General features: G+C 38.6%; 1 pseudogene; it reads left to right on the top strand.

The window, feature by feature from the left end:
- LOC125343509 overlaps positions 1 to 1,851 on the top strand; it is a 3,480-nt pseudogene extending 1,629 nt beyond the window's left edge.
- The last annotated feature ends 9,785 nt before the right edge of the window (positions 1,852 to 11,636 follow it).

Raw genomic sequence — 11,636 nt, 5'->3', positions numbered from 1 at the left:
CATTCAGCCGAGAAAGGCTTTGGTAACAGATAACACCATCGATGGCTCTATAAATGCCATGATTGCCCGAGCCTGTGCTGAACGTGAGCCAGATCCTTTTGAATTTTCTTCTGGATCCGAATCTGAATGAGACATTTTTATGAGCCCTAAGAGAATTTCAGGTTCGGAGTGTACTACTCCCAAAGCATCTACTTCCTCTAACAATTTCACAAAGTCAGGATCCACTCCTCTGCCTCTTTCAGGTGGAACTTCAAGTTCTGATATCTCATGGACGATGGATGCTTCCATTGATGAGGTTGTACGCAAGGCAAAACTGGGAACACTTTCCAATATGCCTCCTGGCTTTCCTTACATCTCTCCTTCAGTTTCTCCTCCCACTCCCGAACCTCTCCACAAAGTCTATGAAGACAAAACCAAGACACCCTCATCAGTGGAAGTAAAGAAGAAACTGAAGAAAGAGCTGAAGACTAAATTGAAAAAGAAGGAAAAGCAAAGAGATAAAGAGAGGGGAAAAGACAGGAGCAAAGAAAAAAGTAAAGACAAGGACAAAGTGAAAGAGAAGGAGAAAGAGAAAGAAGCTAGGAAGGAAACAAAATACCCATGGAAGGAGTTCCTTAAAGACGAAGACTAGGATCCCTATAAGTTTAAAATAAAAGAATTTGAAGATGTTGATCCAAAAGTGAGATTGAAAGATAGAATTGTGTGGAAGGAGAAAGAGAAGCATAAAGACAAGAAGAAAGATAGAGAAAAGGGCAAACGGGATAAGGAGAAGAGAGAAAAAGAAAAAGCAAAGGATAAAGGGAGAGAGGATAAGACAAAGGCTCCACCCACACCACTGGTACTGCCCCCGAAATAGATGGTACTGCCTCTGTTCAGCCCTGCCACGGTGAGGGGCCCCTCCATGCTGCCTGCCCTATCTCCAATGCTCCCCGAAAAACTGTTTGAGGAGAAGGAGAAAGAAAGGAAAAAAGACAAAAAGGAGAAGAAGAAAAAGAAAGAGAAAGAGAAGGAAAAGGAGAAGAAAGAGAAGGAAAGGGAGAAAGAGAAAAGAGAGAGAGAGAAGAGAGAAAAAGAAAAGGAGAAACACAAGCATGAAAAAATAAAAGTAGAACCAGTCGTTCCAGCCCCAAGTCCAGTTATCCCCAGGTTGACTCTGCGAGTTGGTGCTGGCCAAGACAAGATTATCATCAGAAAAGTGGTTCCAGCCCCGGAGGCTAAGCCAGCCCCTTCTCTGAGTAGACCTAAAACCCCACCGCCAGCCCCAGCCCCGGTTCCTGTGCACGTGAGCCCCACTCCCCTGACCCTCCTCGCCCAGGCCTCCGCGTGCCCAGCTCTGGTGCCATCCCTAGCCCCAGCCATCTCTGGGGCAGGAAGCTCCAAAGCCCCCGTGAGAAGCGTGGTGACGGAGACGGTCAGAACGTACGTGATCCGAGACGAGTGGGGCAATAAGATCTGGTTCTGCCCTGGGTGTAACAAGCCTGACGATGGGAGTCCCATGATTGGCTGTGATGGCTGTGACGACTGGTACCACTGGCCCTGTGTTGGACTAATGGCTGCTCCACCAGAAGAGATGCAGTGGTTTTGCGCCAAGTGTTCTGCCAACAAGAAGAAAGATAAGCACAAGAAGAGGAAGCACCGGGTTCACTGACGGCTCCTGGAGGCTGGACTGTGCAGGGTCAGCAAAGGCCGCCTCCCTGGTGCCCCCGGACCGAGCTGGTGGGGTTTGGCCATCACATTGCTCCCCGGCGTGGGGATAGGAATCCCTGAAGCTATAGTACAAGAACTCGGCATCCACTCTCTGCTTTCCCTTCTGAAGCATTCTGAGGTCCCACAGTGGCCTGATTGAAGAAAAACTCCAGAAGTGACATGGCCTGAGGGCTGCCAACCTCCACTTTTCTATTACCAGTGACAAGTATTATTAATAAAAGAGACCGTACATCGTCCCTTTTGCTTACCTTTATTCTCTCCAGGGCCTTTTCTTAAAGTGTAAGATGAGAAGATAATGTATAAAGTCTGCCTTGACTGTAATTTAAGGATATCATTAGTCTGTATACAGCTTTCAACTCCTTTCCCTCTAGAGTAAAATAATCATAGTAACATAAAAGAAAACTCCATTTGGGATATTGGTAAATATTTTTGTGATGATAATATATGAAACTTCCCCTGACCCTGTTTTTAGTACTAACATGTAAAATGTTCAGGCTTTTGTGAAATACCATATATTTTTTAAGAAAAAGGTTTCTATCATGTCCTGTTTGCTTCTGTGCAAATTACTTTTGTTTATCCTATTTGATTTCTTTGTTGCATTCTAATTTTGCCCTTCCTTAAACTGCTGGAATCTCTTCTCACTGCTTGTACATTTCATCAACTTGTATAAAGAAAAACCCTTCATACTAAAAAAAAATTCTCCTAATGTAAAGAATAAATATTTATGAAGTAGTTATTTTTAAATTTTTTATCGTGTTTAATTCTGGCCTTCTCTGAAATCCACTGTGATTTCAGCCATGTCTGTAATTACTGCTGTCCACAGGCAAAGGAGACAGAGAAATAGAGCCATAGTGTGGAATAATTTACATTGAGCTGAATGAAACTGTGCAGTGCCCAAAACTTGTGGGTAAGAGGACCCTAGCAGTTGGAAGGAGAACAAGGCTATTTGAATCTAGAGTTTATGCTTTGAATTTGTTTTGTTTGTCATCTATTTTTGTTTCTGTAAATGTCTCTGCCTTTTGTTAAAAGGACATGTAGATTCCACAAAAGAAGAAAAAAAAAACCAAACCCCCCAAAAGAAGAAAAAACATACTGTAGCATTCTATGTTTATATTGTTTTATTTCTACAAATTTGTTCATTGATATTGTGCTTTAAGGCTGAAATGAAGTATATTATGAATTTTTTTAAGAAAACACATCAAATTTCAGGGTATCTCAAAACCTTATTATACGGGCTGGGAATATGGCCTAGTGGCAAGAGCGCTTGCCTCCTACACATGAAGCTCTTGGTTCAATTCCCCAGCACCACATATATGGAAAACGGCCAGCAGGGGCGCTGTGGCTCAGGTGGCAGAGTGCTAGCCTTGAGCAAAAAGAAGCCAGGAACAGTGCTCAGGCCCTGAGTCCAAGGCCCAGGACTGGCCAAAAAACAAAAACAAAAACAAAAAACCTTATTATATTACTATACTGCCCACTATTTATTATATGTTATAGATATCTGAAGGGTAAACCAAATATTTTATTTTTAATGTTAAAAAAGACATCAAATTTAACTTTATTTATTTATTTTTTTTTTTGCCAGTCCTGGGCCTTGGACTCAGGGCCTGAGCCTGAGCACTGTCCCTGGCTTCTTCCCTCTCAAGGCTAGCACTCTGCCACTTGAGCCACAGCGCCGCTTCTGGCCGTTTTCTGTATATGTGGTGCTGGGGAATCGAACCTAGGGCCTCGTGTATCCGAGGCAGGCACTCTTGCCACTAGGCTATATCCTCAGCCCCTCAAATTTAACTTTATTAGTATATTTTAGTGACTTTGGAATAACCAATAACTATGAACTTTTACTTGATTTTGAAAGAATCTTAATTTGGACCCATGTGGTAGATATCTTGAACACTAGAATATGGACTTTGAATCTAATACAAATATATTAATAGAAAATCTGAATTGTTTTACTGCAAAGTCAATTGATACTAATGTATGAATTCATCTTTTGCTAAAATATTATGTGATTACAGAAATGTGGTTTTCAACTGTAATGTTAAATTGCAAATCAGTGGAAATGGAGTAGACCTTCCAAAAGTATGGAACATAATTGCCCTCCTTGTTCTAGAAAACAGAATTTTTCTATCCCTGCCCCCCCCCAAATTCATGTTGAGATATGTGGTTTTTGTTTTATTCATTTGAGATCATACTAAATACTTTATACAATATTTTCACATGCACAAATCTACCCATTAGTGCTTTTCAGAAGGGGATAAAGGGTAGGGGAAGTGCAAAATAAAGAATATTGGCTGTTTCATAAAAAAAAAAGAAACAAGATATATGACCATGGGACCTAAATCAGGGAGAAAAGATATAAACTTAAGAAGAAAGAAGGCTGGGAATATGGCCTAGTGGCAAGATTGCTGGCCTCGTATACATGAGGCCCTGGGTTCGATTCCTCAGCACCACATATACAGAAAATGGCCAGGAGTGGCGCTGTGGCTCAAGTGGCAGAGTGCTAGCCTTGAGCAAAAAAGAAGCCAGGGACAGTGCTCAGGCCCTGAGTTCACGGCCTAGGACTGGCCAAAAAAAAAAAAAAAAGAAGAAGAAGAAGAAGAAGAAGAAAGAAGGATAGTTGCCCACACCACCCCTTCCCAAACTCTAAATTGCATAGAATAGAAAGAGAAGCTACATTTTTATTTTGGATTAATGATTTTTATTTCAGATTTTGGAATATTTTCATATGCATAATGAGATATCTTGGCAATAGAACACAAGCTTAGTGTGGAATTAATTCATGTTTCTTTTTTGTTTTTTTTTTCTGATTCTTTTTTATTGTCAAGATGATGTCCAAAGAGGTTACAGTTACATGCTTAAGGTAGTTAATACATATATATTTCTTGTCATACATGTTATCCTCTTCTTTATTTTTCTCCCTCCTTTCTTCCCCCCAAACCCTCACCTCATTCTGCTTTCTTCATTATTTTTTCAAAAACCAAAAAATAAAATAAAAATAAATCTTATCCTTAATGTACATTGTCACTCTACTCTACAATGCTTATATACTCTATGATTGTAACTCTAAAACAATTCCTTCCAGATCGGGTGATATACACATATACATCTCTTTCCTTTCTACTGTAATTTTCCTCCTATTTTCCATTCATTCTGTGTCCTCCTTCCAGCTTCTTTCAGATGTGTACCTGTGTACATCTTGTGTGAGGTAAAGGGTATAGAGTCCTTTAGTTTCTCTAAGATTGATTATGAAGAAATCTTTTGCTTCTTTATCTTTGGTGTTCTTTACAGCTTGGATATTAAATTATGTACATATGAATTTATGTACATATAACTTAGAGTTTGTGTTTCACTCTTGGGTGCCTTTCTCCCAAGGCTGCCCTCTCCCTTTTTGTCTCCCTGTGAATTGGTACCTTGGGTCCTGCTTTCTTTGTCATGTCTGTTTTTTATTTCTAACATCCACATTTCAGGGAGACTATGTGCCTTTGTTCTCTATGTTCTAGGCTTGTCTCGCTCAACATTTTTTGTTCAAGACTTGTCCATTTCCCTGCGAATGCTATTATTTTATCGTTTCTAATCACTGTGTAGAATTCCATTGTGTACAGGTACCACATTTTTGGATCCATTCATCTGTAGTGGGGCTTCTGGGTTGTTTCCATATTTTGCCTATTGTGAATTGTGCAGTGATAAACATGGATGTGCAGGTGTCTTTGTGGTATTCTGGATCCTGTTGTTCAGGATAGATGCCTAGAAGTGATATGGTTGGGTCATAGGGTAGGTCTATGCAGAGTTTTTTGAGGAACCTCCATACTGTTCTCCAGAGTAGTTGTACTAGTTTACAATCCCACCAGCAGTACAGAGGGGTTCCTCTTTCTTCGCATCCCCTCCAGCATTTGTTGTTACCTGAATTCCGAGTATATAGGCCATTCTAACTGAAGTGAGGTGGTATCTCAGGGTTGTTTTTATTTGCATTTCCTTTACTGCCAGGGATGTTGAACATTTCCTCATGTGTTTCTTTGCCGTTTTTATTTCTTCTCCTGTGAAGTCTCTCTTGTCCATTTAATAATTGGTTTACTAGGTTTGGAGGGGGGTAGTTTCTTGAGTTCTCTGTAGATGACGGATATTAGGCCTTTGTCTGTTGCTGTGCTTGTGAAGATCTTTTCCCAAATGGTTGGTTGTCTTTCTAGTTTAGTGGCTATGTCTTTGGCTGTGCAGAAACTTTTTATTTTGATGTAGTCCCCTCTGTCAAGTGAGAGAAGCTTCTTGCTTGAAAGATCGGTAAGGGAATTAAGACCAAGCCCTACACTTAAATACTCACTAAGCAGAGACACATAACCCCTTCTGTAGGCCAATATCACCTGACTAACCCACTAAAACTGTGCTAGACAGGCGGCAAATAGATTGTCTCCAACAACTTCCTCTGACATCATGCAGCAGATGTGACTGGAGGTGGGAAAAGACTCCATCGGTTTGGGAGCAAAATACCAAAGCTAGTACAGAACTGTGTCTTGGAGCTCAGTAGCAGGCATGCTGTAGTGAGACCAAATACCAGTTAGAAAATGAATGCCTCATGCACAGGCTACAGCCTCCAAGATGGAGCCTCTAAATCTGACCTAGCATCAGGCCCAGACAGACCTATGTGTTTGTAATGCTAATTTGAGTTCTGGCCCACATCATTGTAAGCTTTGGAATAAGGCATGGGACACATTTCAACATCCCAAGCCTGTGAAGTTCCCTGCATCTACTGTAAGACTTTGGTGCAACCTAGCTTAGCATCCGCATTAGTGGCCACAGAAATATCTTTGCCACATACACCCCCATCCCTGGGAAACAGTTGTCATCGGGTCAGTGCTCATTGATGGAACTCTAGACCTCCCTGAACAACAGCCAGAGATATGTGCCACATGAGCTTTATATTTTAGCCTGCATCACCACCAGCTGTCAAAGAACCGTAGTGTACCTGTCGGGCTTGTGCAGGTCCTAGTGGCTGAGATTCAGGCAATACCCAGTTTAGCATCAGCCTAGGTGGCCAAGGGACTGCTTTCACAAACACAATCCTAACTTCCTTGTGCTTCAGTCTCTCAAGTGCAGGGAGTAGAGGCATGTCCCATCCAACTAAAGACAAGACACCCAAGGCTACCAGAGAAAGGATATAACACACAGGGTTATTCCCATTTGCCTTACAGCCAATTTACCAGCAGAAACCTTATAGACTAGGACATAGTAGCATGGAATTTTTTACAGTGTTGAGGGAAAAATGTTAGACAATTGTAATGTACCCAAGAAAGCTATCTATTACTTATGAAAGAGGAAAAAATCCAAATAAACAAAATACTGAGGAAATGTAACTTTCCTGATCTATCCTACAAGAATATTCTACAAACTCATAGCAGAAAGCATAGGAAGGTATAAAAGTTACTTGTGAGAATATTTATACCAGAAATTTCAGAGTGCTCAAATACTGAAATTTAGCAACTATATTAATATGTTGAAGTGCTAGGCAATAATGAAAGATACAAAACAGAATATCAAACATTTAAAATCAATGAGGAATGAAATTAAACTTGAGAGTTTTCTTATGAGTATATTTTCTGTTGTTCTTTTGTTCAATTTGTTGGTTTTGTTTTTATGTTTGGGATCAAGTTGCCATCATCTTCAAAGTAACATTATAATCAAAAGATTTTTTATAAACCTTATGGAAACTACAAAGCAGTAGACAAACAAAACTAGGTATGCAAAGATTCAAAAGCACTATAATAATTCCCTGAATCTCCATGAAAAATCATGAGAGAGAAAACAAAGAATTGCAACAAAACTTGAAATAAGTAACAGTGGCTATAGTAAGACTTTATTTTTAAGTAACTACTTTGAATGTAGATGATTAAATTCTCCAATGAAAGATAAAGATTTACTGAATTGGTAAAAAAAAAAAAAAAAAGAAGACATACTTCTATATTGCTTACAAGTAACTTGAGGGGGCTTGGATGCAGCTCAGTGGCAAAGTGCTTGGCTAGCAAGTGCAACGTTTGATCCCCAGTATCAAAAAGAAAGAAACAACAACAACAACAAAAAGATTGTCCAGGAAACAAGCAACTTGATTTACCTCTTAGGACTCACAAACAGTGAAAGCTAGAGGAATGGGATAAAATATTCTCTTTAAGTAGAAGTCAAAACAAAAAAAAAAAACAGGAGTAACTACATTAATATCAGATAAAACAGATTTTAAGTAAGAAGCAATGGAGATAATTCAAGGGAAAAAACAAGACTAAATATATATGTACTCAGCATTGTGGCACCCAAATACACACACACACACACACACACACACACACACACAAACACACACACACACACATATCCTGAAGGGAGTGATAGGCTCCAATAAAATAATAGTTGGGAACTTTGACTTGCATTGCAAGTGGGATGTCAGAAAAATCAACAAAAACATCAGAGTTAGATTACAGTTTAAACTAGGTGGTTCTAATAGATATGAATACAATATTCTATCCAATAGCTGCTGAATATACATTTTTCTCATCAGCACATGGAATTTTCTCCAAGATAGATTGGAGAAAGCCACAATTCTCAACATTAAAGAAAATGAAACCATATTGGATATCATTTCTGACCACAATGCAATAAACTAGAAATAAGTAACACAATACTTTGGAAACTAAACATATACATGAAAAGTAAATAAATTTTGTTGCTTTTGAAGAACCAATGGGTCAAGAAGAAAATCATGAAGGAAAATGCAAACATTCTTAAAAGAAGTAAAAATGGGGAAATTACATATCAAAGAACTATGAGAGATAACAAACTAAGCCCAAAATTAGTAGAAGGAAAGAAATAGAGAACACAACAAAATAAATAAAATGAAAACTAAAAACAGTACAAAAATTCAATGAAACAAAGCGCTGTATCTTCACAGAATTGACAAACCTCTATTCAGACTAAGCAAAAGACAGAAAAGACTTAAATAAAATCAGAATTGAAAATTGATATCGCAGCAATACAAAAGATCATTGTAAACTATTATAGACAATTATATACCAATTGATTTTAATAATCTAGAAGAATCCAATGAGTTTCTACATATAGACACCTTTACCAAGACTAAATCATGGAGTAGAAAATGTTAAAGCAATAACAAGTAATGAGGTATAATTACTAATAAAAACCATTCCTTCAAATTAAAATTCAGTAACATAACTTAAATACTGTATTTTACCAAATAAATTTTGTGCTGGTACTAGGGCTTGACTCAGGGCTACAGTTTCACTTTTGGCTTTTTGGTGGTTAATTGGAGACAACAGTCATGGGCTTTCCTGCTTGGGCTGGCTTTGAACCATGATCCTCACATCTCAGCCTCCTGAGTAGCTAGGATTATAGGTGTGAGCCACTGGTGCCCAGCTTCCACCAAATATTTAAAGAAGAATTACTATTAATTATTATTTTTTATTTATTTATTTTTTTTGGCCAGTCCTGGGGCTTGGACTCAGGGCCTGAGTACTGTCCCTTGTTTCTTTTTGCTCAAGGCTAGCACTCTGCCACTTAAGCCACAGCACCACTTCTGGCCATTTTCTGTATATGTGGTGCTGGGGAATTGAACCCAGGGTCTCATGTATAGGAGACAAGCACTCTTGCCACTAGGCCATATCCCCAGCCTCTTAATTATTCTTAAGCTGTTAAAAAACACGAAGTAATTCTTCCAAATGCATCCTATGAGGCCAGCATTGTTTCCTTAATAACTAAGACAGAAATAATAACATCAAAAAAGAAAGATACAAGGTAATATCCTTGATGAATTTAAATGAAAAAAATTAACAAAATATGGCCAAATTTAATACAGAAGCACATTAAAAAGACTGTTCACTATGATAAAGTTGAATTCAGCCCAAGTATGCAAGGACATTTCAATGTACTCAAACCAAAAAAAAATAATATACCACATCATCAGAAAGAAGGACACCAAAACATATGGTCATTTCAATTCAACATTCCTTATGATAAATATGCTGAAAATTAGGAATAAAAGAACATACCAAAATATAATGAAGGCCATTTGTAGTAAAACAACAGATGAAATTATGCTGAGTTGGGAAAAGCTGTAATATTCTAAGATCTGAAACAAGGAAAATATTGTCAGTTTCATTTTTATTATTCATTCATTAACTAAAAAACTAAGAATAAGCTTAACCAAAGATGTGAAAGATCAACACAATGAAAATCATAAAACATTGATGGAAGATACTAAAGAGGATACAAAAAGGTAAGAGATCCCATGTGATCATTAGTCTGGATTCCCAACTTCATTGTCTTAAGAGACACTCAGGTGATTAGCAAAGTACACTTCTGGATGGGTCTATGAGGGTATTTCATGAGGTGATTGGAAAATACTCATCCTAAAAGTAGGTGACACTAGCCAATAGGCCAGCCAGTGTGTGCAAGTGCCATTATTCCTGAACATTTCCCTTCTTCCTGGTATCTACCATTAGTGTCGTCATCCACTGACATCATATTTCAGCTTCTTCAGCCTTCAGCATTGACTTACAAGCAACATTCCAGGAAGCTTCGAGACTTTTAGCCTTGAACTAGAGCAACATCATTGATGTTCCTTATGAGGAAGTGTTTAGCTTCTTGGATTGAGCACCTATATGGTTCTCTGGTTGTCTAGCGTGTAGATAGCCATTGTTGAACTATGAAGTCTTGAACTGTTTAAAGAAATTTAATGTCTCTTTTTATTATTATACACACATACACATATTCTCTAGAGCAGCAAATCCAGAGAAACCTTACTAATAAGATTTTGGTACCAGGAGTGGTTCTAGAGAAACAGAATTATAAGCACAAATTTCCTTAGTTGGCTTGATGGTTTCTGGAGTTGGCTATCCAATTTTATTAGCCATAAAGTTGCTAAAGACTCTCCTTCTAATAGTATAGCTCTGGTAATCTATGTTACAAGCTATTTGAAGAAATACACGAAATGCATTTGATATTCCTAATTCACCGCTTATGAGAGGCAATGAATTCAATGACGCTATACTTTTAATTTCTGAAAAACTAAGGAATATAATAATGTTGGCTGGTTGCTCCTGACATCTCTGGACAAAGTCATAAAAGAAAAGAAATGAGCTCAGAGATTCAATTTCCCAGATCCAGATGGACATAAATAACATAAACGCTTCTAAAGTGTGCTCTGAAGAATCTTATTTCCTGTGTCCAAAGGGCTACAGAAGTTGCTGGCAATCAAACAAAAGCCCTCATCATGCAATTGACTGAATTGCAATGCAAGTTAACTCAGTCTTACAGGGTGGAGGGAACAAAGGGGGAACTGTTAGGTATATAAGCTTAAAAAATGTGGATATAACATGTGGAAAACAACATGTGGCCCACCACGGTGCTTCTTGTTTCTATAGTGCCTTTAACTCCTACTCAAAATGGCACTTTTTCTTCCCATAATGCCCTGGGTTCTTGCTCAAATGCTCTCCTTCCCATAATGCCCTGGTTCTTGCTTAATATCCTGCATCAATAGTGTACAACATCAAATATGACCAATCAAATCCACTTCTGTACTCATGCATGATGAGTCATAACCAATAAAATTCATTTTCCTACTTGTGCTCTGAGGGAGATAGAAGACCAATACAAAGAGCCACAGCAGTGAGTCCACCAGCAATCAACTCAGCCCACAAGGAGGGACACAGGGAAGGAGATTGATAGGAGTCCCATACTATAACATCTGCCCTTTGAGAAGACAACAGGGCTTGGGCACCAAAGCTCTTATCTATAGAAAGTTGGTACTTCACTTTTGCTTTCAACAAAATTATTGCTTTACTGTACTTCACTCTTCCTCTTCCTCTTAACACTTTACCTGGAGGAGAAACAGACTGAACCATACCTCCTAGATGGCATTAAGATGTCTGGTATTAAAG

This window comes from Perognathus longimembris, chromosome 28 (assembly GCF_023159225.1).
Source record: "Perognathus longimembris pacificus isolate PPM17 chromosome 28, ASM2315922v1, whole genome shotgun sequence".
Classification (NCBI taxonomy): Eukaryota; Metazoa; Chordata; class Mammalia; order Rodentia; family Heteromyidae; genus Perognathus; species Perognathus longimembris.
The sequence above is the reverse complement of the archived record's forward strand: the minus strand, read 5'-3'. Positions and strand labels throughout refer to the sequence as shown.